The sequence below is a fragment of the Bos taurus genome, chromosome 6, assembly GCF_002263795.3.
Source record: "Bos taurus isolate L1 Dominette 01449 registration number 42190680 breed Hereford chromosome 6, ARS-UCD2.0, whole genome shotgun sequence".
Lineage (NCBI taxonomy): Eukaryota > Metazoa > Chordata > Mammalia > Artiodactyla > Bovidae > Bos > Bos taurus.
This window is the reverse complement of record NC_037333.1, coordinates 75377417-75403392: the sequence shown is the minus strand read 5'-3', so window position 1 is coordinate 75403392 and position 25976 is coordinate 75377417. Positions and strand designations below refer to the sequence as shown.

The 25976-nt window shown below is 36.2% G+C and overlaps 1 long non-coding RNA gene across 1 annotated transcript; it reads right to left on the bottom strand.

Moving 5' to 3' along the window:
* Positions 1-211: 211 nt before the first annotated feature.
* LOC112447159 (uncharacterized) lies at positions 212-25796 on the bottom strand. The gene is made up of 2 exons (XR_003035269.2): positions 25712-25796; positions 212-692 (listed from the first exon to the last, which is right to left on the bottom strand). It is a non-coding gene; the product is annotated as an uncharacterized lncRNA (long non-coding RNA).
* Positions 25797-25976: the final 180 nt, after the last annotated feature.

The following is a 25976-nucleotide window of genomic DNA, read 5'->3' as shown; positions in this document are numbered from 1 at the left end:
GATATATCTTAAATATTCATGGAGCAAATATTAGTATAATAGGATGTTACAGTATATTTGAAACATATTCACATGTAGAGATTATGCCGGTATGTGTAACTCACATTAGGCATCCAATTCATTGTCCTCTCTAAACCTTTATTTACTACAAAATGTACATTTCCCAAAACCCCTTTCAGCTAAGGTCCTGAATGCAAATTAATTTCCACCATTTGGTTACCAAGTATGTATTATGGCAAGGTCTGAAAGGGACAAATTAATCAGAAACCATCTTCCTGTGGTTTTGACCTTTAATGTCAAACAATGCTCAGGAGATATGATGATTTCCAACAGTGATTCTGAAGGGTCCCAACTCCAACTTCCTAGATGTTGACAAGCAAAGGGTACAGAACCTTGGCCTGGTGTAGCAGGCTGCAGCAATACGAGCACATTTTGCAGCCTCCTGAGTGTTGGGCTGTGTTGGCAAAGTCAGAGAATCTTGTTTCTGGCATATTCCCAGCTGTGACCTCAGAGGTAGTGCTCTTTTAGTAAGTCAGTTCTGTACAGGACCAGGAGTTACTCCAGGAGACTCAGCTTAGAAACTGTTGCTTCAGTCTTGGCAATGTTTTTGTAAGCACAGAATTTCCTGTATGTTTAAGAATACCTATGGTGGTTTCTGTTTCCTGCTTTGAACTGTGGTAGAAAAGTCCATTCTGGAAATATAAAAATACATTATCCATAAGAAATTGCTGTGCTGTTTGTGACAAAAATTTGATATATTTTCTGTTATTAAATGGAGAATTAATTGAAAGGCAATTATAGCACCTTAATTACAAAATATCTGCATCTCTAAATTCATAAATATATTTTCCAAGAATTTGAATGTATATATGCATTCATTTCAGTGGCAAAGATTATACGTATGCCAATCATCATTCTAAAACATATATTAAATGAAAAATAGTAATCATTCAAACTCATTTCAAGTGTCATTCAAGTATAATTCTGTTTATAGAAGGGGAAAAATCACAAAATTAATACATAAACATGTATTGGGAATATGTACACATATAGTAATATAAATGTATGTATATCTCTATATCTTATTTCTATATATCCTTCATTTTCTGAGTTAAGGACCAAATAATAGATATCTCTCTAAATACTAAGAGAAAAATTACTTGGAGTGGATGAATGTGAATATTATGGTTCAATTTATTTATAATCAGTTCTGCCAGCTCTTCCCAACTGTAATGCCACTTCCTTCTAGGAGTTAGTCTTTTATTTTAGTGGAGATTTATGAAACCTCTTGAATACAGTCATTAAAACTGTGACCACCTCTCACTGCAGCCCTGTCATTTAGTTTTCTTGCATTATTAACTGGGCAAGGCACTGTATATAGTAATTATGTTCTCAATAATGGAACCTACTCAGCACTCATTAAGATTTCATTCAGAGTCACTCTTTTTGAATTTCAACATGAAGGAGCTTGTGAATAGGTGTGCACAGTGATTTGAATCTGTAAAAGGAAGCTTTATTACATTAATGATGTTTTTAAATCTTAAAAAAAATACATTTAAGTAATAACTTTTAAAGTGTATCTTCAGTCATATATAGTTTATAATTTAGCTTTCAAATCAAAGAAAAACTTATTAGTTTCTAGAAAAGATATTTTTCTGCTCTGAACCTACTTGCTAATATTAAGGAATTTATAAAACTATCTCTGTGTTGAATTTGAAAAATTTATATTTCTACTAAGTACTGGAGAAATTTCAAACAAGAAGATTCTTGCAATTTTGAGAAATCCAGCAATAAGAAGGGAAAGTTGCTCTGTAACATAATTACTGAGGCCCAGAAAAAGTGTTTTTCATTTTGTGAGTACTGTGTTATACTTTAAAAAAGAATCTTTGGTGAATGAAATTTATAAAATTAAAAAAAATCTGTTGATTGATTCATTATATCCTTGGACATCTGCTTTAAGATGTAATAACTTAAACATCTGAGAATTATTCTGATGCTTCCAGGGCTATTTTATTATTTTTGAATTATTTATTATGAAAAAAAAATTGCTGTTACTTTTTTTCTGCTGTTGTTTTTAACAGTCAACACCAAATTTTTTTAGTCACATTGGTAATGCATTGTTGAAATGAAGGCTTATTTCTATTACTCAGTTCCTTTATGATCCCTAAATTTCAGTGTTAATTAAACAAAGACAATCTTGTTTGGTGACACATGAATTTAAGGAAGACAAATACATGAGCATAGCATTTACTAGCTTGGTTTCTGTCAGCTACAGTTGTTCCTTTGTATCCATGGGGGATTGGTTACAGCACCCCACCCACTTCAGGGATACCAAAATCTGTGGGCAATCAAGTCATTTATCTAAAATGCTACAGTATTTTTATATAGTTTGCTCGTATCCTCACATAGGCTTCAAATCATCTCTATATTACTTATGTCTAATAAAATGTATATATTTTGAAAATTATTGCAAATATAATGTAAATATTATGTAAACAGTTGCCAGTACATTGCAAATTCAAATTTTGCTTTTTCCACCTATGAGATATAGTTGACATATGTTATATAAGGTTCAGTTCAGTTGCTCAGTTGTGTCTGACTCTTTGTGACCCCCACTCTTTGTGACTGCAGCAAGTCAGGCTTCCCTGTGCACCAACAACTCCCGGAGCTTGCTCAAACTCAAATCCATCGAGTTGGTGATGCTATCAAACCATCTCATCCTCTGGATGAGAGGTCACCTTCTCCTCCTACCTTCAATCGTTTCCAGAATCAGGGTCTTTTCCAGTGAGTCAGTTTTTCACACCAGGTGGCCAAAGTACTGGAGTTTTTTTTTTTTTTTTTAATTTTTATTTAATTTTAAAACTTTACATAATTGTATTAGTTTTGCCAAATATCAAAATGAATCCACCACAGGTATACATGTGTTCCCCATCCTGAACCCTCCTCCCTCCTCCCTCCCCATACCATCCTTCTGGGTCATCCCAGTGCACTAGCCCCAAGCGTCCAGTATCGTGCATTGAACCTGGACTGGCATCTTGTTTCATACATGATATTTTATATGTTTCAATGCCATTCAACTTCAGCATCAGTCCTTCCAATGAATATTCAGGGCTGATTTCCTTTAGGATGGACTGGTTGGATCTCCTTCCAGTCCAAGGGACTCTCAAGAGTCTTCTCCAACATCACAGTTCAAAAGCATCAATTATTTGATGCTTTGCTTTCTTTATAGTCCAACTTTCACATCCATACATGACTACTGGAAAAACCATAGCTTTGACCAGACGGACCTTTGTCAGCAAAGTAATGTCTCTGCTTTTTAATATGTTGCCTTGGTTGGTCATAGCTTTTCTTTCAAGGAGCAAATGTCTTTTAATTTTATGGTTGCAGTCACAGTCTGCAGTGATTTTGGAGACCAAGAAAATAAAGTCTGTCACTGTTTCCACTGTTTCCCCATCTATTTGCCATGAAGTGATAGGACCAGATGCCATGATCTTAGTTTTTTGAAAGTTGAATTTTAAGCCAGCATTTTCATACTTCCTCTTTCACTTTGATCAAGAGGCTGTTCAATTCCTCTTCACTTTCTGCCATAAGGGTGTTAATGATTTGATTTACTTCATGAAGTTATTATCACAATAAGTTTATAGAATATTACTCATTTCTTAGGTACAATATTCAACAAAGAGAAAAGAATGCTATTCTTATGATGGCAAACCTTAAGTGCTGCTCTGTTAAAAATATCATATATAATATATGACAGGGTTAATTAATTATACTTATCACATTGTAAATTTCAGCACTTATTTACCTTATAACTGGAAGTTTGTACCTTTTGACTGCCTTCATAAGATTTTCCCCACCGCTACATCACCCAATCAAGTTTTGCTTTTTAAAACTTTCTGGAAACTTTTTCAAATATTTTTGATCCACAGTTAGTTGAATTTGTGGATATGAAACCTGTGGATTTGGAGGGCTGACTATGGATTCCTTTGTTTCTCCTAAATATGATCACTGACAAAACATGATCCACTGGAAAAGAGAATGGAAAAACACTTCCGTATTCATGCCTTGAGAACCCCATGAATAGCATGAAAAGACAAAAAGATAGGACACTGAAAGATGAACTCCCTAGGTCAGTAGGTGCCCGATATGCTACTAGAGAAGAGTGGAGAAATAACTCCAGAAAGAATGAAGAGACAGAGCCAAAGCAAAAACAACACTCAGCTGTGGATGTGACTGATGATGGAAGTAAATTCCAAAGCTCTAAAGAGCATTATTGCATAGGAACCTGGAATATTAAGTCCATGAATCAAGGAAAATTGGAAATGATCAAACAGGAGATGGCAAGAGTGAACATCAACATTGTAGGAATCAGCGAATTAAAATGGACTGGGATGGGTGAATTTAAATCAGATGACCATTATATTTACTAATGTGGGCAAGAGTAGAAAGAAGAAATGGAGTAGCCCTCATAGTCAACAAAAGAGTCTGAAATGCAGTACTTGGTTGCAATCTTAAAAACGACAGAATGATTTGTTCATTTCCAAGGAAAACCTTTCTTTCACAGTACTTTCACAGTAATCCAAGTCTATACCCTGACCAGTATGCTAAAGTAGCTGAAGTTGAATGGTTCTAGGAAGATGTACAACACCTTCCAGAACTAACACCCCACCCCCCACCATAAAAAAGTGTCCTTTTCATTATAGGGGACTACAATGCAAAGTAGGAAGTCAGGAGATACCTGGAGTAGCAGGCAAATTGGCTTGGAGAACAAAATGAAGCAGGGCAAATGCAAACACTGTTTTGCCAAGAGACTGTTTTGGTCATAGCAAACACCCACTTACAACAACACAAAAGAAGACACTACACATGACATCATCAAATGGTCAATACTGAAATCAGATTGATTATGTTATTTGCAGCCAAAGATGGAGAAGCTCTACACAGTCAGCCAAAATAAGACCAGGAGCTGACTGTGGCTCAAATCATGAACTCCTTATTGCCAAATTCAGACTTAAAGAAAGTAGGGAAAACCGCTAAACCATTCAGGTATGACATAAATCAATTCCTTTAGGATTATACAGTGAAAGTGACAAATAGATTCAAGGGATTAGATCAGATAGACAGAGTGTCTGAAGAACTATGGACAGAGGTTTTTGACATTGTACAGAAGGCAGTGATCAAGAACATTCCCAATTAAAAGAAATGCAAAAAGGCAAAGTGGTTGTCTGAGGAGGCCTTACAAATAGCTGAGAAAATAAGAGAAGCAAAAGGCAAAGGAGAAAAGAAAAGATATACCCTTTTGAATACAGACTTCCCAAGAATAGCAAGCAGAGATAAGAAAGCCTGCCTCAGTGATCAGTGCAAAGAAATAGAGCAAAGCAATAGAACGGGAAAGACTAGAGATCTCTTCAAGAAAATTAGAGATACCAATGAAACATTTCATGTAAAGATGGGCACAATAAAGGACAGAAATCATATGGACCTAACAAGAGCAAAAAATATAAAGAAGTGGCAAGAATACACAGAAGAACTATACAAAAAAGTTCTTCAAGACCCAGATAATCACGATGGTGAAATTACTCACCTAGAGCCAGACATCCTGGAATGAGAAGTCAAGTGGGCCTTAGGAAGTATCACTATGAACAAAGCTAGTGGAGGTGATGGAATGCCAGTTGAGCTATTCCAAATCCTGAAAGATGATGATGTGAAAGTGCTGCACTCAATATGGCAACAAATTTGGAAAACTCAGCAGTGGCCACAGGCCTGGAAAAGGTCAGTTTTCATTCCAATCCCTAAGAAAGGCAATGCCAAAGAATGCTCAAACTACTGCACAATTGCACTCATCTCACACACTAGCAAATTAATGCTCAAAATTCTCCAAGTCAGGCTTCAACAGTACATGAACCATGAACTTTCAGATATTCAAGCTAGATTTAGAAAAGGCAGAAGAACCAGAGATCAAATTGCCAACATCTGCTGGATTATCAGAAAAGCAAGAAAAACATATATTTCTGCTTTACTGGTTATGCAAAAGCTTTTGACTGTGTTGATCACAACAAACTGTGGAAAATTCTTCAAGAAATAGGAATACCAGACCATCTGACCTGCCTCCTGAGAAATCTGTATGCAGGTCAAGAAGCAACCGTTAGAATTGAACGTTGAACTTTAACCATCTCCTGAGAAACCTATATGTGGGTGAAGAAGCAACAACTAGAAGCAACAATTAGAACCTTACATGAAACAAGTGACTGATTCAACATTGAGAAAGGAGTATGACATGGCTGCATATTGTTACCCTGCTTATTTAACTTATATATAGTGTAGCAGTGGTGGTTTAGTCGCTAAGTTGTGCCCAACTCATAGGACCCCATGGACTGTAGCTGGTGAGGCTCCTCTGTCTAGGGGATTTCCCAGGCAAGAATACTGGAGTGTCTTGCCATTTCCTTCTGCAGAGATCTTCCCAGCCCAGGGGTTGAACCCATGTCTACTGCATTGCAGGAAGTCTGCATTGCAGACAGATTCCTTATCACTGAGCCACCAAGGAAGCCCCATATACAGAGTACAGCATACAAAACACCAGGCTGGATGACTCACAAGATGGAATCAAGATTGCCTAGAGAATATAAATAATGTCAGATACACAGATGATACCACTCTAATGCCAGAAAGTGAAAAGGACCTCAACAGCATCTTGATGAAAGTGAGAGATAAGAGTGAAAAACCTGGCTTGAAACTCAACATTCAAAACACCAAGATCATGCCATCTGGTCCCATAAAAGGAAAGGAAAGTGAAGTCGCTTAGTAGTGTCCAACTTTTTGTGACCCCATAGACTGCAGCCCACCAGGCTCCTCTGTCCATGGGATCCTCCAGGCAAGAATACTGGAGTGGGTTGCCATTTCCTTCTCCAGGGCATCTTCCCAACCCAGGGATTGAATCCGGGTCTCCCACATTGCATGTAGAGGCTTTATCGTCTGAGCCACCAGGGAAGATCTGGTCCCATAACTTCATGGTAAATAGATTGGGAAAAATTGGAAACAGTAACAGATTTTATTTTCTTGGTCTCCAAAATCCCTGATAATATTGACTGCAACCATGGAATTAAAAAACACTTGCTCATCGGAAGGAAATCTATAACCAACCTAGACCACATATTAAAAATCAGAGACATCACTTTGCTGACAGAAGTTTGTATAGTCAAAGCTAAGGTTTTTCTAGTAGTCATGTACAGATGTGAGAGTTGGACTATAAAGAAGACTGAGCAGCAAAGAACTGATTCATTTGAACAGAGGTTTTGGAGAAGACTCTTGGGAGTCCCTTGGACAGCAAGATCAAACCAGTCAATCCTAAAGGAAATGAGTCCTGAATATTCATTGGAAGGACAGATGCTGAAGCTGAAGCTCCAGTATCTTGGTTACCTCATGCAAAGAGCCAACTCTTTGGAAAAGTCCTTGATGCTGAGAAAGATTGAAGGCAAAAGGAGAAGGGGACAGCAGAGGATGAAATGGTTAGATATCATCACCAACTCAATGGTCATGAATTTGAGAAAACCCTGGGAGATAGTGAAGGACAGGAGAGACTGGTGTGCTGTAGCTCATGGGATTGCAGAGTTGAACATGACTTAGTGACTGAACAACAACAGCGAATCTGACTGAGCATGTCCAGTGGAATGTGAGTGAAAGGAAGTTGCACCACCTTCATGCATTGGCCGTAGAATTCTCTCACATTGGGTTCTCCTGCTCTATTCCTTCGACATCTTGAAGCATAGGAGCTTGGATAACCTGGAAGCCATATTTTGAAGACACTGTAGTCATGGATTGAAGTAACATGGTTCCTTGTAATCATTTATATTAGTCGTTCTCTACTGGGGCTAATTTTGTTCCTTAGGGGGCATTTGTCAAGTTATGAAGATATTTTTGGTCATCATAACTAGGAAGGTGCTGTTGGAATTTAGTTGGTAGAGACTATAGATGTGGTTATACAACCTATAGAAACAGTCTACCATAACAAAAAGTTATATAGGTCAAAAATGTTAACAGAGCCAGGGTTGAGGAACTGTAACTTCCATGAGGCTACATGGCAACCAGGGACACATGTTTCATCCTTTATGAATGAGAAATAATCCATTATATTAAACCACAGATATTTTTAGGATTTATATTTTATTCCAGCTAGCATTAAGAATACATGATTCATATGTTTTCCTACTTAGTATGATGTGGAACATACTCTAAAACAGTCACTAAGAAAGTGTAATATTAAATTAATCTTTAATTCACATATTTTTAAAATAGTTACTGAGCACTCATTGTGAATTTGACACTTTTCTAGTAGTAAAATATTGGTAGTAAAATATTATTGAAACATGTTCTCAACCCTTAAAGGGCATTGGTCTATAAGCAGAACACAATATGAAGATCCAATTAAAAATTGTCAGGGACACCACGATGATATCATATTCAGAGTTCTGTAGCAGAACAAGAATACTTATCATGCAAAAAAAGAAAAAAAGAAAAGAAAAAGGTCTTAGTAAAGCAGTACTGAGTATACACATTTTTGAAAAGCACAATTTTTTTTTTAGCTGGATTCTAAAGAAGAGGTAAAAATTATAAAATAAAGTTAGGACTATTTCATACTGAGGGAAAAACACAGTTCAAGGTCTGACATGAAGTCAAATAGAGGTTATTGAATATTGTAGACAGGGCTATGCCTGTTTGGTGTGTATCTAGAATGAGTGTATATAGATGAGGTTAGCAAGAAATTAGCAAAGTGATTTTCAAAAAAGTTCTATTCTAACTCCAAGTTGAGTAAAACAGGAATGTGTTCTAACATCCCTTGTTTTTTTTTTTTTTCTTAACAATTTTATATCATCCACAATACATATTCTCCTAAATAAGGAAAGGAAAATACAAAAAACAAGAGAGGAAAACAGTCTTCTAAATTATGTAATAGTTGCATGGCCTTATATCATCAATTACTCAAAATCGTTTAATACTCAATGGAAAAATATTCAATGCAAAATATTTCCTTTTCACTGTTGGAAAAAACATGTATCAGTTAGCCATTGCTATGTAACAAATCATCCCCAAATACTCAGCAGATTTCAATAGTAAACATGTATTCTTGCTCATGGGCTTCCAGGTGGCTCAGCTGGTAAAGAATCTGCTTGCCAATGCAGGAGACAGAGTACGATCCTGGGTCAAGAATATACCCTGGAGGAGGAAATGACAACCAACTCTAATACTCTTATCTGAAAAATTCCATGGACAGAAAAGCCTGGTGGGCTACACTACATGTGATCACAAAGAGTCAGACGTGATTGAGCTCACACACACACACATTATTGCTTGAAAGAGTATAGGCCAGTTGCTTGACTTTTCTGCTCTTGGCTAAGCTTGACTGATTTCTCATGTGTCTGTGGTCAACTGGTAAGCTGGTAGGCAGCCTGAATATGATTTGTTAAGGAAGGCCTCAGTCATGTCTGGTGTATAACTAGCTATCTTCTGGAATAACAGAAATAAGCAGGCCACCCTTATTTCATCATCCAGGAGTCTAGTGCAGGCTTCTTTACATGGCAGTGCAGGTTACAAAGATAAAACAGAATCTATAGGACCTCTTGAGGCCTATGCTCAGAAATGGAATTGAAACTTTTACTGCCTCCTATTTAAGTAAATCGAAAGGCCAACCAAGTTGAAAAGATGGGAAGAATAAACATATCAAGATGAGAAGTTTTGTGAAGTCATATTGGGTGAATTTTAGCAAACTCACACAGGAAAGTTACCATAATCAACTCTTACTGATAATCAACTTTTCTAACTCAAGGTTATCATGCCCATCTCACTGTAACTTTTAATTGCTGGTAGTTAATAATGCTATGTAATGATTTCTTTTCTGTGACCAGGCATAGATTTTTAAACAAATAACATTGTGGGGATCATTAGAAAGTTTTATTTTTGCAAAAGACATTTTCTTACTGTGATTTAAATATGTGAATTTAGTGTAAAGATGGGCATTTATTCTTGTCTGTTTATTTTACTTTCTGAAACAATTTTTTTTGCATTTACATTGCATATCTCATTATTTGAGATAATCTTAGACTTTCCTATGGCTATTTTATTTATTCACATCTTAGAAAAGGCAATGTGAGCTTTTAAGTCGCAAGTTCTCATTCAACAGGTCAATTTTATAAGTGAATGGCAAATTATTTTTCAACTTAGTTCACTTTTAAGACATGTGGTGATAACATTTATTAGGAACTGATATTTTGTGAATTTTAGGAGTCTTTCAGATATACAATTTCAAATTACTGTTACTTTGCATAATATAAATTTCAAGTTAGATAAACACAAAGAAATTTTCTGAATTAAATGTTATTCTGGACATTCTAAAATCTCTCAGTAGATAATACAAATTGTCAAAAAGATTAAAATCTGGTTCACTTCTTTGGCATCTTTTGTTAAACCATGGCACATAGATTAAGAATTAACTTTTGGATATTTATATACTACTTCCTATATTTATATTAGCAATACCTATTGAGGATATTATTTCCACTTTATTTTTCACAGGAAAAAGCATGAGAGAATCAATCTGGTATTTATACAAGGAACAATTGCATTTTTCATTAACTGTTTATATTTAGCTTTTATAAATATTACAGATTTTGTAACTGACCTGTTTCTGTATTTGCCTTGGAAGTTAGTGAACTTAGATTCAAATTTATCATACATTACTCTAAGCCATATTTTCTGTTCTAATCTTATTTCTGGCTTCTATTTTCCTTAGACATCTCTTCCTCCATTATGCTGCAATTAATCTTTTTGTGTATATATTCTTGTGAACTTTCTTAAACTATTTTGGAATTAATGAATATTATGAATAAATACATATATAGAACATAAAAATAGGGCTATTTTAAAATTTAAATGCATCCTATATTTGATATATTCAGTATAGTATTGTCAAATGACAAGTAAATATGATTGTTTAAAATATTTACAATTTTAAAATCTAAAATTCTTTATTTCTCTTAATCTATTTTGTATTAGTGTCCTAAAGAATTAAATGTTTAAATACACTAAAACAATGAATTCTTGACAATGTTGTTCAATATATGACTGTGAATTCTTTAAAACACTTCTTTGAGAGTAAAGGTAACAATTAAATGCTGTCTTTCCCGAAATCAGAACAATTGACAGGCATATACAGAAACTGAAATAAAGGGGTAATATGATATTATCTTTGCTTATATTAATAGACTTCAGTGCTTATTTTTTATGATTTGCCTAAAGCTAAAAACATCCAAAATTTTATATTAAAATTAGAAACCAAACATTCACTTCTATAAGAATGAATAACAAAGAAATTGTAACATATATAAGAATGAATAACAAAGAAATTGTAACATATTTTCTTTCCTATTACATGTGTTTCTTAAAATGACACCAACAGCAAATGATATTTGTTATAAGGACACCTGACAGAGTTATAGCAAATTTCAGATGTAGATCAATTTTAGCTACTAACAAGTAATTGTCTTTCAGGCAAGTCACATAACCATATTTATACTTTATTTTTTTCCTCTGTAATATAAGTGAAATCAACCCTTATTTCTAACCTTAACATTCTAAGATTCTCTTATATACTGTGGTTGAGATCTTCCAATAATTCATACACAAGTAATTCTTCAGACTCAACTATAAACATTATTTTGTACTTCATTCTTTTCATAAAACCTTTTAAAGAAATGCTAATATAAAAGTGATATATTTCAACACATTAAAAAATAACTACATGAGCACAAAACACTATATGCCAATGGAAAAAAAAATTACCCATTATCCTTTGAATTTTTACATTTTTTTCCCTCATCATACATAGTTTGTATACAATTATGTCTTCTTTTGTTTAGTTATGAGTTATTTCTTATGTAATTTTCATGTTTTTAATTCTACAATAGTTAAGTAAAAGAAGCGTAAGTAGCATTCTAGCTATAGGCAGACATACCTGTGTGTATGACTTATTAATGATATTGTAATAAACATTTTTATATATGTAATTATCAGCTTTTAGTCTCGTTTTTAAGATAAATTTCAAAATAAGAATAAAGTCAATAATAGAGTAGTAGTGTCTTGTAAATGATTCATACTTTTTAACAAACTGCTTAGATTTATGATATTACCTTATAAATTAATATTCAGACTAGTGCATTGAGAATATTATTTTGGAAGTGTTTATTCCCAAAAATCTATTTATTAATAATTTACATATCTAGGAAATACTTGGGAGAATTTCACAAAATTTACAGCTACTTTCTTTTAAATATTTTCTCAACATGCAGCTAGCAAAGGCCAACAAACTCTTATTGCAAATGAAGACCAGATGATAAATATTTCAGGCTTTGAGGGCTAGACAGTTTCTGTCACAGCTACTTATCATTGAAGCCATTGAAACTCGAAGTCAGCTGCAGATAATCAGTAAACAAATTAAACTTTTATTTATTATTAATGGGAAGACTTATAGCATAAACAAAATCAATCATGATTTTAGTGATTGTCCCCAAAATTATTTTTACTCTTTTTCTAAGTAGATGAGATTTTTATTTATTTATTGACTCAGTCATGATCTAACATTTATTAAGTTCTCATTTTGTGATAAGCCCTGTGCTAAACATTAGGATTTAACTGTGCATAACCCAAGGAGCTATGGTCTAGGGAGACATAAATGCACATTAAAAAATAATAAATGGTTAATACGTGCATGAGGGCATGCTAAGTGACTTCAGTCATGTCCGACTCTTTGTGACCTCATGGACTGTAGCACCCAAGGCTCCTCTGTCCATGGTATTCTCCAGGCAAGGATACTGGAATGGGTTGCCATACCATCCTTCACCAGGGATAGAACTGACCCTGACCCAGGATAGAACTTGCATCTCTTATGTCTCCTGCATTTGTAGGCAGGTTCTTTACCTCTATCACCACCTGAGAAGCCCCAGTTAATGCATATCACATGTTAAAAGTTCATGGAGACAAAATCTCATGAGACTAAGTAACAAAGGAGAAGAGGAAAGATATTCCCATTTGAATTCAAAGTTCCAAAGAATAGCAAGGAGAGATAAGAAAGTCTTCCTCAGCAATCAATGCAAAGAAATAGAAGAAAACAGTAGAATGGGAAAGACTAGAGATCTCTTCAAGAAAATTAGAGATACCAAGGGAACATTTCATGCAAAGATGAGCTCAATAAAGGACAGAAATGGTATGGACCTAACAGAAGTAGAAGATATTAAGAAGAGGAGGCAAGGATACACGGAAGAACTGTACAAAAAAGAGCTTCATGACCCAGATAATTAAGATGGTGTGATCACTGACCTAGAGCCAGACATCCTGGAATGTGAAGTCAAGTGGGCCTTAGAAAGCATCACTACAAACAAAGCTAGTGGAGGTGATGGAATCCCAGTTGAGCTATTTTAAGTCATGAAAGATGATGCTGTGAAAGTGCTGCACTCAATATGCCAGCAAATTTGGAAAACTCTGCAGTGGCCACAGGACTGGAAAAGGTCAGTTTTCATTCCAATCCCAAAGAAAGGCAATGTCGAAGAATGCTCAAACTACCACACAATTGCACTCATCTCACATACTAGTAAAGTAATGCTCAAAATTCTCCAAGCCAGGCTTCAGCAATACATGAACCGTGAACTTCCAGATGTTCAAACTGGTTTTAGAAAAGGCAGAGGAACCAGAGATCAAATTGCCAACATTCGCTGGATCATCAAAAAAGCAAGAGAGTTCCAGAAAAACATCTATTTCTGCTTTATTAACTATGCCAAAGCCTTTGACTGTGTGGATCACAATAAACTGTGGAAAATTCTAAAAGAGATGGGAATGCCAGACCACCTGACCAGCCTCTTGAGAAACTTCTATGCATATCAGGAAGCAACAGTTAGAACTGGACATGGAACAGAATTGTTCCAAATAGGAAATGGAGTATGTCAAGGCTGTATACTGTCACCCTGCTTATTTAACTTCTATGCAGAGTACATCATGAGAAACGCTGGGCTGGAAGAAGCACAAGCTGGAATCAAGATTGCCGGGAGAAATATCAGTACCCTAAGATATGCAGATGACACCACCCTTATGGCAGAAAGTAAAGAGGAAATAAAAAGCCTCTTGATGAAGGTGAAAATGGAAACTGAAAAAGTTGGCTTAAAGCTCAACATCCAGAAAACAGGGAGGCCTGGCGTGCTGCAATTCATGGGGTTGCAAAGAGTTGGACACGACTGAATGACTGAACTGAACTGAACTGAATTATCTGAAACACGGAACTTTCATGCTTTATACACTATATTTATACTTTGTTACGTGAAAATGCATACAGATTTTTCTACATCATAACATGGTATGCATTAGGAAGTGAGAGTGATATGATATGATCATTGTTTTGAGGAAGCCCATTAATTTATTTAAGCCACCACTAATTCATCAGAATGGCATTCTTCCTGATTATCTAATTTAATACCACATATACAACACACATGTTGGGAAACTATAAAAGGCAAGATAAATATGTACCCATATTTAAATTCATATTTATTCTTCCAGCCTTCTTGATATTTCAATATGACAGAGCTCCCTTAGGTAATTCTTATAAGTAGTATATCTAAACTTCCTTTAGGCTTGCAATTGAGTCTGACTCTTTTAACTCTTGAGTAGACACTATTTAGGTGTTACTCTTTTTAGAGTAATGAGTATAAAAATGAGTAGTGAGTACTGAATACCAGTAGGAAAAAGTGACTAATGAAAAATGTTTATTTGATTTCCATCTAATTATGAATGTGCCAATGGACAGTGAATTTATTGTGCCATAAAATAATCAGCAAAATGTCCACAAAAGGAGAAAATAATATCTGCACTATTATACACTGATACTCTCACGTCTGTTAATCAATAATTCATGCTCACTTGGTGTGAGGAGACCCTTTTATTTTTTTAAGATGGTTTCTTTTGTTTTTTCTCATGGTTTCAGTTTTCTAATCTGCATTATGTGATATAATATATATATAAGAATTTCAGGATAATTATATTATTTTTCAATTCTGATTTAAAGTGAATTTTTATGTTGCTGATTGTCCACTTACAGTAGTGTTCTGGTAAAAGCTATTAGTTTCCATAAATTAAACCTCAGTGGGTTGAAAGTAAAAATTACATGTAAATAACCACAGTAAAAATGTCCCTTTCACTTCCATCATCTAGAGCAGCAGGAGATTCTAAGCAGTGAAATGAGAGGACTCCCTTATGGTGATAAAATATTTCTAAGCTTTAGCAAACTCAATTACTGTCAGTCAAATGAGGCAAATGGGTAAAGTAATTGTAGACTCTGTTGACACTGACTTCTACAGCATAGGAGCCACAGCTAAATAATGGTTCACATCTTAAATGCTCAAACATATTTCCCCTGTCAAGAATAAATATGACTATTTTTTTTCTGTAAGTTTCAAGTCAAGCATTCTTTGTGAGCTGAATTTGCCTGGTTTTAAAATAAAATAAACACAGACTCAGAAATTAGCAGCGATATGTGATAAAAAGTAAAATAGTAAAGAGACAAAATGGTTTGGATGGAGTCTGAAATTTACCACTTACTAGTTATGTGGCATGTGGCAAGAATATTGAAGTGGGTAACCATTCCCTTTTCCAAGGGATCATCCCGATCCAGGAGTGAAATCTGGATCTCCTTCACTGCAGAGAGATTTTTCACCATCTGACCCACCAGGCAAGCCCCTAAATTAGAGTTGCACAGCATTAAGACAAGTAATATTTTGTCTCTTCAGATGTAAAGAGTGTATCTAAATATTATATATTAGGGGATTTTTGTAGAGACCAAAGGACAGGATGATAGCACAATAACAGTTATTATAATAAAAATAATAAAATGTTTAATAAATAAAATAAGCACAGTTTTATAGGTATGTGTGCTCAGTTGCTCAGCCGTGTCTGACCCTTTGTGATGCCATGGATTATAGCCTACCAGGCTTCTCTGTCCATGGGATTTTCCAGGCAAGAATATTTGAGGGGTTTGCCATTTCCTGTTCTTTTGTATGTATAGTAATACAGTTATATTCTAAAACTTAGCTTTACTATTATCTAACTTTTCAATGGTAAAATACATTTTATTTTCATAATTAAATACATATAAAAGGACTATAGCAGATTAACTCAGTAATTATTTTTGTTCAACACATATGTACTGAGCATATACTCTGTTCCAAGCACTATTCTAGGCAGCAGGATATATTAGGAATTATTTGAAATAATGTTGAAGTCTTAGGTTTACTTTTCATAATGTCCTTTCCCAACATTTTATTGGGAAATTTTTGTAATAGACTTAAAAAGCATAGACATTACTTTGCCAACAAAGGTCCATCTAGTCAAGGCTATGGTTTTTCCAGTAGTCATGTATGGATGTGAAAGTTGGATTGTGAAGAAAGCTGAGCACTGAAGAATCGATGCTTTTTCACTATGGTGTTGGAGAAGACTCTTGAGAGTCCCTTGGACTGCAAGGAGATCCAACCAGTCCATTCTACAGGAGATTAGTCCTCGGTGTTCTTTGGAAGGAACGATGCTAAGGCTGAAATTCCAGTACTTTGGCCACCTCATGTGAAGAGTCGACTCATTGGAAAAGACTCTGATGCTGGGAGGGTTTGGGGGCAGGAGGAGAAGGGGACAACAGAGGATGAGATGGATGGATGGCATCACTGATTCAATGGACGTGAGTTTGAGTGAACTCCAGGAGTTGGTGATGGACAGGGAGGCCTGGCGTGCTGCGATTCATGGGGTCTCAAAGAGTCAGACACGACTGAGCAACTGAATTGAACTGAACTGAACTGAAAAAAAAATACAAAGTAAATGAGACATAAATGAGACAACCTGTTCTCATTTATTCTCTATATTGAGTAAAAATGTATTAGCATTGTTCCAGAGTGGATTTAAACACACACACACACACATGTATATATAAACACATTCACACATATATATGAACATAAATCTGAATCTTTTAGAAAGAAATCTAGGAATAATATGACTATTCACTCAATATTTTCTGCATGCTGAACCAAAAAATTTAACAACATACCAAATGCTAAAAATGTACCATATTGTCAACAATCATGCCATGTTGTCTAATATTAAATCTACAGTCAAATTTTCTCAGATGTCATCAAACGTTTTTTAAATAGCATTTTTTTTTAATGATGATCAACACTACTGGAAACTCTCTACAAACTGAAAATAGAAGGTACATTCCCCAGCATTCCTTAAAAAATTGTCTATGGAAAGATACCATGTTTGCTACTTTCAAAATTAGTAAATGAGTTTTATACTCTACATATCTGTAAGCAATTTGGTAAAAGTTTCTACTTGTTTATTCTTTCAACTTGTTAAAAGTGTTTCTTCTGTCTTTTCAAATTGTCCTATGAATAAATTTTATTTTTCATGATGAAAAACCACATATCAGAGGATTATTGCTTTCTCATGTCATGGGATACCTAGTATAAAACTAGTCATCCCACAATAAACAGCTCTAATCTTGAACAATGTCCATTCAAGTCCCTATTTTCAGACTTTGGACAACAGGCAGGTCCAGATAAAAATTCCTGAGGAAAGGCTACTTATGAGGTAAGATTCAGTATTACCACAGATGGTGACTGCAGCAATGAAATTAAAAGACGCTTGCTCCTTGGAAGAAAAGCTATGACAAACCTAGACAGCGTGTTAAAAAGCAGAGGCATTACTTTACCCAAAAAGGTCTGTATAGTCAAAGCTATGGTTTTTCCTGCAGTCATGTATGGATGTGAGAGTTGGACCATAAAGAAAGCTGAGTGCCGAAGAATGGATGCTTTTGAACTGTGGTGCTGGAGAAAACTTTTGAGTGTCTCTTGTGTTGGGGGCCAGAGTGAGGTACTCCGCCCGTGACAAAGGTCATGAGGAAAGAGGCTCGACATATGCAAAGGCGGGATCGAGCCTCAGGAGTCCCCCTGGAAATCCTCGAGCATCTACCCCCATAACCAGACCCTGCCTACTTTACTACTTTGTGCTCATCTACACCCCTGACTTTACGGGGGGCTGTCCCCGACCACCTCTTTCAGAGAAGGAGTTAACTTAGAGCTCCAGTTAATAATAATTCCTGGGCATGATAAGAGTGTTTTAACCTACAAACTCCTCTGAAGGTTCTCTAGCCTGCCTGACAGACTTGTCCGGCCACATGTGATCCCTCACAGCCTCCCAACCGTGAGAGGCACGAGATGCTTTAAACCTTCTAAAAACAGGTTCCTTAGAAAAGTTAGAAAACTATTAGTATAAGTATAATGGGCTGATTAGAAATTGTGTTGGTGAAGGGTTTTTCATTTGTTGAGCCAATGTTTGTTGCTGAGACTCCACATTCCCTGCCCTTACACACATTAATGAATATATAGAAGAAATAAGTATTAACCTTTGATATAAATCACATTAGACCTTAGGCTAAGTAAATTCTTTCCTTAACTAAAACCCACTATACCCTCACCTATAGGAATGTAACTTTGTTTGGGTGGTGTCTGTTTTAAGAATAATCACCCCTGGAGAAATAAGTGTCCTAGTTGACTGACTGCTGTCACAAGGAGAGGGTTATAAATTGTCAGCAGGCCCCCTGGCCAGAAGATGATGTAACACCCCTAAGACCTCTGTATACATTTGTATGAAGCACCTGACTTTGATAAAAGTCAGGACTGCTGACCCCACGTGACTTTTGCATAACATCTCAGTGTATTAAAGTAGACCATGGAAAATAAAGAATTGGGATCAGTTTCTCAAAATACTGGTCTCCCCATGTCACTCTCTCTCTCACTCTGGCTGCGTCTCCATCTGGAGCGCGGAACCCACCATGCTTACTAATTATACCTGGGCTTCTAAGATCCGACCGGGGAAGCCTCAGTGTCTCCTCTCCTTCGGGAGAACGGAAGGACGCCTGCGGTCTACGTAAGTGGTGCAAGCTTCTTGTCTTGAAGTTTTATTGGTCTCCCGTGTAAACCAAGCTACTCAGTCTCTTTTCTCCACTGAATTTTCCTACTGAGCTATCCTTATCCTATTACTCTTTATATCTTTGATAAAATATTTAAATAAATAGGTTGCCAACGCCATCCCCACTTCGAATACCCTGGATCAGCCGGGGCTGGACCCTGGCACTCTTGGACTTCAAGGAGATCAAACCTGTCAGTCCTAAAGGAAATCAGTCCTGAATATTCATTGGAACAACAGGTGCTGAAGCTCCAATATTTTGGCCACCTGATTCAAAGAACTGACTCTTTGGAAAAGACCCTGATGTTGGGAAAGACTGAAGGCATGAGGAATAGGGAACTACAGACCATGAGGTGGTTGGAAGGCATCACTGACTTGAAGGACATGATTTGAGCAACCTCTGGGAGTTTATGATGGACAGGAAAGGGTGGCATGCTGCAGTCCGTGGGGTCACCAATAGTCAGACACAACTGAGCCACTGAACTGAACTGAACTGCCTGGGAATAATTACTTAAGCACAATGGAAATTCTAAAATATTTTGATATCAATAATAATGACAAAAATAAAATATTTCATAAGTGTAGCACTCAGTTGAAACAGTGATTGAAGCAAATGTTTTCATTCTAATGATCATGTTAAAAATTAACAAGGATATAAGATCAATGATCAAAGTTTCTATTTAGAAACTAGGAAAAGATACAAAAAATAAGCAGAAAATAAATACAGAAAGACAATGAAAAGCAGAAATTTGGATTAATCTGAAAACCAACAGAAAGCAAAACAACAACAAAGGGTAAGGTTGGTAATTTTTAAAATATATATTAAAATAGCAAACTAGCCTTATAAGCCTGATTAAAAGGAAAATAGAGGAAACACATTGCCAATATCACAAATGAAGCAGCACATATGTTTTTATATCCTACAGATATTGAAAACCTAATGTTGAAATAGAAAAAACTATTACCAATAAATAAATTCTATAGCATAAATTAAATGTAATGCTTTATGAAAAACATGATTTTCATAAAGAAACATAAAATGTGACTAACTTTAAGCTTATTAAAGAAATTGAATTTGTAATAAGAAGAATTTACATAAAAATATTCTAGTATAGGTTGTATTATAGATAAATTATATCAATCATTAAAAAAATATATCTTTCACACAAACTCTTTCAAAATCCAGAAGGAGGAAGTACTTTATCAGATAGGGATCAATCAGAGAAGTAGAGCCACTAATAGTGATATTAAATAATGGAAATGGTATAAGGATCAGGCCTTACACAATTGTGAGAGCTGATGAAGAAACTTTTATAAGACTCTGTCCACTGCATCTGATATTCTACCTGAAGTTGCCATGAATCAACACTCTGGGGAAGGTGGACATTAACTGGAACATACCAGGGTAGCCTTGCCCCAGAAACAAAAACTGGAACAGACATCTTTCACCACTTACAACACTGACGAAGTAGGTGATATTCTATAGAAGTTGGACACTCCTCGTGGAGCTATGCCAGTCCTAAAAACCAAAGAGCTAGAGAAGGAAATGACTCAGGAGCCAAAAGAACTCCAGACTCAGCTGTTACAATCCACAAGGAAACTCAGAAGATTAGCAGCGATGCCCATGGATTGCAACAACATCTGCCATCTATATCAATCTTGCTCCATTTTGCCAACTCCAATCTAGAGTCATATAGGAAAGGGCAATTTGGAAAATGAAAATGACATTTGTCAAAGTTAGCATAGCTTCCCTGATGGCTTAGAGCTAAACAATCCACCTGCCAATCAGAAGGTATGGGTTCGATATCTGAATCAGGAAGATCCCCTGAAGAAGGAAATGGCAATTCACTGCAGTATTCTTGCCTGGCAAATCCCATGGATAGAAAAGTCTTAAGAGTTACAATCCATGGGGTCACAAAAAGTCAGACATGGCTTAGTGAATAAATAGTAACAACAATGTGAACATATACCAAAGACAGTACTGTCTGCTTCTTGTCAACCTGGCATTCATAACTCTTTTAAAACTATACTTCCAAATAAAGACAATACCAAAACTATACTTCTATATAATATGATTGAAACCAGGTCTCCCACTTTGAAGGCAGATTCTTTACCATCTGAGCCACATGGGAAACCCCTTATATTGTGATGCAACTATCCCAAATACAACAAATACATGCAGATAGCTTCCCCAAAATATATGTATTCTTTACCCATGTCTAGATGATTATAAATCCTCTTCTACCTGAGTTACATTCTTTTTTGATACACCATACCTATGGTACTTGAATAGAAATTTGACTACTATTCAGTTCAGTTCAGTCACTCAGTCTTTTCTGACTCTCTGTGACATCATGAACTGCAACATGCCAGGCTACCCTGTCCATCATCAACTCCCAGAGCTTACTCATCTCCATCTAGTCAGTGATGCCATCCAATCATCTCTTCTGTCATCCCCTTCTCCTCCTGCCTTCAATCTTTCCCAGCATCAGGGTCTTTCTAGTGAGTCAGTTCTTCATATCAGGTGGCCAAAGTATTGGAGTTTCAGCTTCAGCATCAGTCCTTCCAATGAATATTTAGGAATGATTTCCTTTAGGATGGACTGGCTGGATCTCCTTGCATTCCAAGGGATTCACAAGAATCTTCTCCAACACCACAGTTCAAAAGAATCAATTCGTCGGCACTCAGCTTACTTTATAGTCCAACTCTCACATCCACACATGACTCTGGAAAAATCATAGCTTGGAATAGATGGACCTTTGTTGGCAAAGTAATGTCTCTGGTTTTAATATGCTGTCAAGTCTGATCACACCTTTCCCTCAAAGGAGCAACATCTTTTAATTCCATGGCTGCAGACGCTGTCTGCAGTGATTTTGAAGTTCAAAAAAATAAAGCCTGTCAATATTCCCATTGTTTCCCCATCTATTTGCCAGGAAGTGATGGGACCAGATGCCATGATCTTAGTTTTCTGAATGTTGAGTCTTAAGCCAACTTTTCATTCTCTTTCACTTTCATCAAGAGGCTCTTTAGTTCTTCTTCACTTTCTGCTATAAGGGTGATGTCATCTGCATATCTGAGGTTATTGATATTTCTCCCAGCAGTCTTGATTCCAGCTTTTGTTTCTTCCAGTCCAGCGTTTCTCATGATGTACTCTGCATATAAGTTAAATAAGCAGGGTGACACTATACAGCCTTGACATACTCGTTTCCCAATTAGGAACCAGTCTTTTGTTCCATGTCCAGTTCTAACTGTTGCTTCTTGACCTGCATACAGATTTCTCAGGAGGAAGGTCAGGCAGTCTGGTATTCCCAACTCTTTCAGAATTTTCTGCAGTTTGTTGTGATCCACACAGTTAAAGGCTTTTGCATAACCAATAAAGCAGAGGAGATGTTTTTTCTGGAACTCTCTTGCTTTTTCAACAACCCAACACATATTGGCAATTTGATCTCTGGTTCCTCTCCCTTTTCTAAATCCAGCTTAAATATCTGGAAGTTCATGGTTCATGTACTGTTGAAGCCTGACTTGGAAAATTTTGAGCATTACTTTGCTAGTGTGGGAGATGAGTGCAATTGTGTGGTAATTTGAGCATTATTTGGCATTGCCTCTCTTTGGGATTGGAATGAAAACTGACCTTTTCCAGTCCTGTGACCACTGCTGAGTTTTCCAAATTTGCTGGCATGTTGAGTACAGCAGTTTCACGTTTAGGATTTGAAATAGCTCAACTGAAATTCCATCACCTCCACTAGCTTTGTTCATAGTGATACTTCTTAAGGCCCACTTGACTTTGCATTCCAAGGTGTCTGGCTCTAGGTGAGTGATCACACCATCATGATTATCTGGGTCATAGATATCTTTTTGGTATAGTTCTTCTCTGTATTCTTGCCTCCTTTTCTTAATATCTTCTGCTTCTTTTAGGTCCATACCATTTCTGTTTTTATTGTGCCTATCTTTGCATGAAATGTTCTGTTGGTATGTCTAATTTCCTTGAAGAGATCCCTAGTCTTTCTCATTCTATTATTTCCTCTATTTCTTTGCAGTGATAACTGAGGCAGGCTTTCTTATCTCTCCTTGCTATTCTTGGGAAGTCTGTATTCAAATGCGTATATCTTTCCTTTTCTCCTTTGCCATTTTCTTCTCTTCTTTTCTCAGCTATTTGTAAGGCCTCCTCAGACAACCATTTTGCCTTTTTTGCATTTCGTTTTCTTGATCACTGCCTCCTGTGCAACGTCACAAACCTCCATCCATAGTTCTTCATGCACTCTGTCTATCAGATCTAATTCCTTTAGTCTATTTGTCACCTCCACTGTATAATCATAATAGATTTGATTTAGGTCATACCTGAATGGTCTAATAGTTTTCCCTACTTCCTTCAATTGAAGTCTGAATTTGGCAATAAAGAGTTCATGATCTGAGCCACAATCAGTTCCTGGTCTTATTTTGGCTGACTGTATAGAGCTTCTCCAGGTTTCACTGCAAAGAATGTAATCAATCTGATTTCAGTATTGACTGTCTGGTGATGTCCATGTGTAGAGTCTTCTCTTGTGTTGTTGGAAGAGGGTGTTTGCTGTGATTAGTGTGTTATTTTGTCAAAATTCTGTTAGCCTTTCCCCTTCTGCATTTTGTATTCCAAGGCCAAATTTGCCTGTTGCTTCCAGTATTTCTTGACTTCCTACTTTTGCACTCCAGGTCCCTATAATTAAAAGGACATCTTTTTTGGGTATTAGTTCTAGAAAGTCTTGACAAAAGTGAAAGAGGCGAGTAGAAAAGTTGGCTTAAACCTCAATATTCAGAAAACTAAGATCATGGCATCTGGTCCAATCACTTCATGGCAAATAGATGTGGAAACAGTTACAGAATTCATTTTGGGGGTCTCCAAAATCATTACAGATGGTGATTGCAGCCATGAAATTAAAAGATACTTGCTCCTTGGAAGAAAAGTTATGACCAACCTAGATAGCATATTAAAAAGCAGAGACATTATTTTGCCAACAAAGGTCTGTCTAATCAAAGCTATGGTTTTTCCAGTAGTCATGTATGGATGTGAGAGTTGGACTATAAGGAAAGCTGAGCACCAAGAAGTGATGCTTTTGAACTGTGGTGTTGCAGAAGCCTCTTGAGAGTCCCTTGGACTGCAAGGAGATCCAGCCCGTCCATCCTAAAGGAAATCATTCCTAAATATTCATTGGAAGGACTGATGCTGAAGCTGAAACTCCAATACTTTGGCCACCTGATGCAAAGAACTGACTCAGTTGAAAAGACCCTGATGCTGGGAAAGATTGAAGGCGGGAGGAGAAGGGGATGACAGAGGATGAGATGGTTGGAGGGCATCACTAACTCAATGGACATTAGTTTGAGTAAACTCCAGAAGTTGGTGATGGACAGAGAGGCCTGGTGTGCTGTACTCTATGGCGTGGCAAAGAGTCAGACATGACTGATCAACTGAACTGGCTAACCAATAGGTTTAATTATTTTGCCCTCAGCTTTACACTTTCTCTTTAAACTCTGTTTTTACCATTTTTGCATTAATCATGTAATGTGATTGTGTCTATTTTTAAGCTTTTTTTTGTATAAGATCTCATAAAGTTTATTTTTCATGAAGTTAAAAAGAATACTCTTTGGTAAATCTAGAATCATATTCAAATGACTGAAATAATTTAGGCTTGCAAATATTTGCTGACAGAGCGAATTCATACTCTTCCTCCCAACCCAAGTCTTTTATTTTTCTTCATATCCTGATGGCTTAGAATCTGGTGGCTCAGCAGTAAGGAATCCACCTGCTGATGCAGGAGACAGAAGAAATGAGCATTGGATCCCTGGGTCATGAAGATCCCCTGAAATAGAAAATGGCAACCCACTCCAGTATTCTTGCCTGGAAAATAACATGGACAGAGTAACCTGTTACAGCCCAAGGGATCACAAAGAGTTGGACACATCTGAGGATGCCCCTTTTAATAATCTATCCACTGAATCAAGCTGAAAGTCTTGCATGACTTCTCTTAATTTACCTTCACAGTTTAGGTAGTCTTTAAAACACTAATTTATTATCCTCAGTCTCTACCATAAATTTATTTTCATTTTCTTTCTACCTTTGTTTTAGTTCAAACCTCATTACTTCAATTTTGCTCTGTATACCTACAACTAATCTTACATTCTTAGTTACAATATTCTTTAGTCAGAGAGATCTTTCTAACATTGATCTTTCTGACCATGCTGTTCTTAAGTCTTTCATTGAATTCTTATTCAGTGTTTCATTCATTTTTGTGCTGTTCTCACTTGATAACACTTGTATTATTTGCACTTTCCATTTTTGTTATTTAATGTATTTCTATTATGCACTTATTCTTTCTTCTGCCTGTATTACATGACTTTTTACCCATCCCTTTCCTGATATGAACAGCTTCTAAGTAACACTGTATAGCAAGCAAACTTTATATACTTTTCTCATAGTTCTGTATTATCCAGTGAGTAAACTAGCTATGGGTTCCATAAGAAGGCAACAGGTAAAAATAGCAAAAGTTTTTAAAATAAATTAAAGCATTTTCTAATATTTTTACTTGAAATATTTATATATTAGGCATAAAAAATCAATTTGGAGGAAAATCATAGTTTTACCAGAATTCTTATTAATTATGCAAATATAATATTATAATTAGGGACATATTCTCACAAGTTGCATTGTCCAAGTTGAAGTTCTTACTCTGCCTCCTACTAGCTGTGCATAACTGTCTTTTGCTGCTGCTGCTACTTATTCACCAATTATGGTCCAACTCTTTGTGACATCATGGACTGTAATCTTCTAGGCTACTCTGTAAATGGGAATTCTCAAGCAAGAATACCTGATTAGGTAAGCATTCCCTTCTCCAGGAAATCTTCCTGACCCAGGGATTGAACCCAGGTCGTCTGCTTGGCAGGCAGATTCTTTATCACTGAGC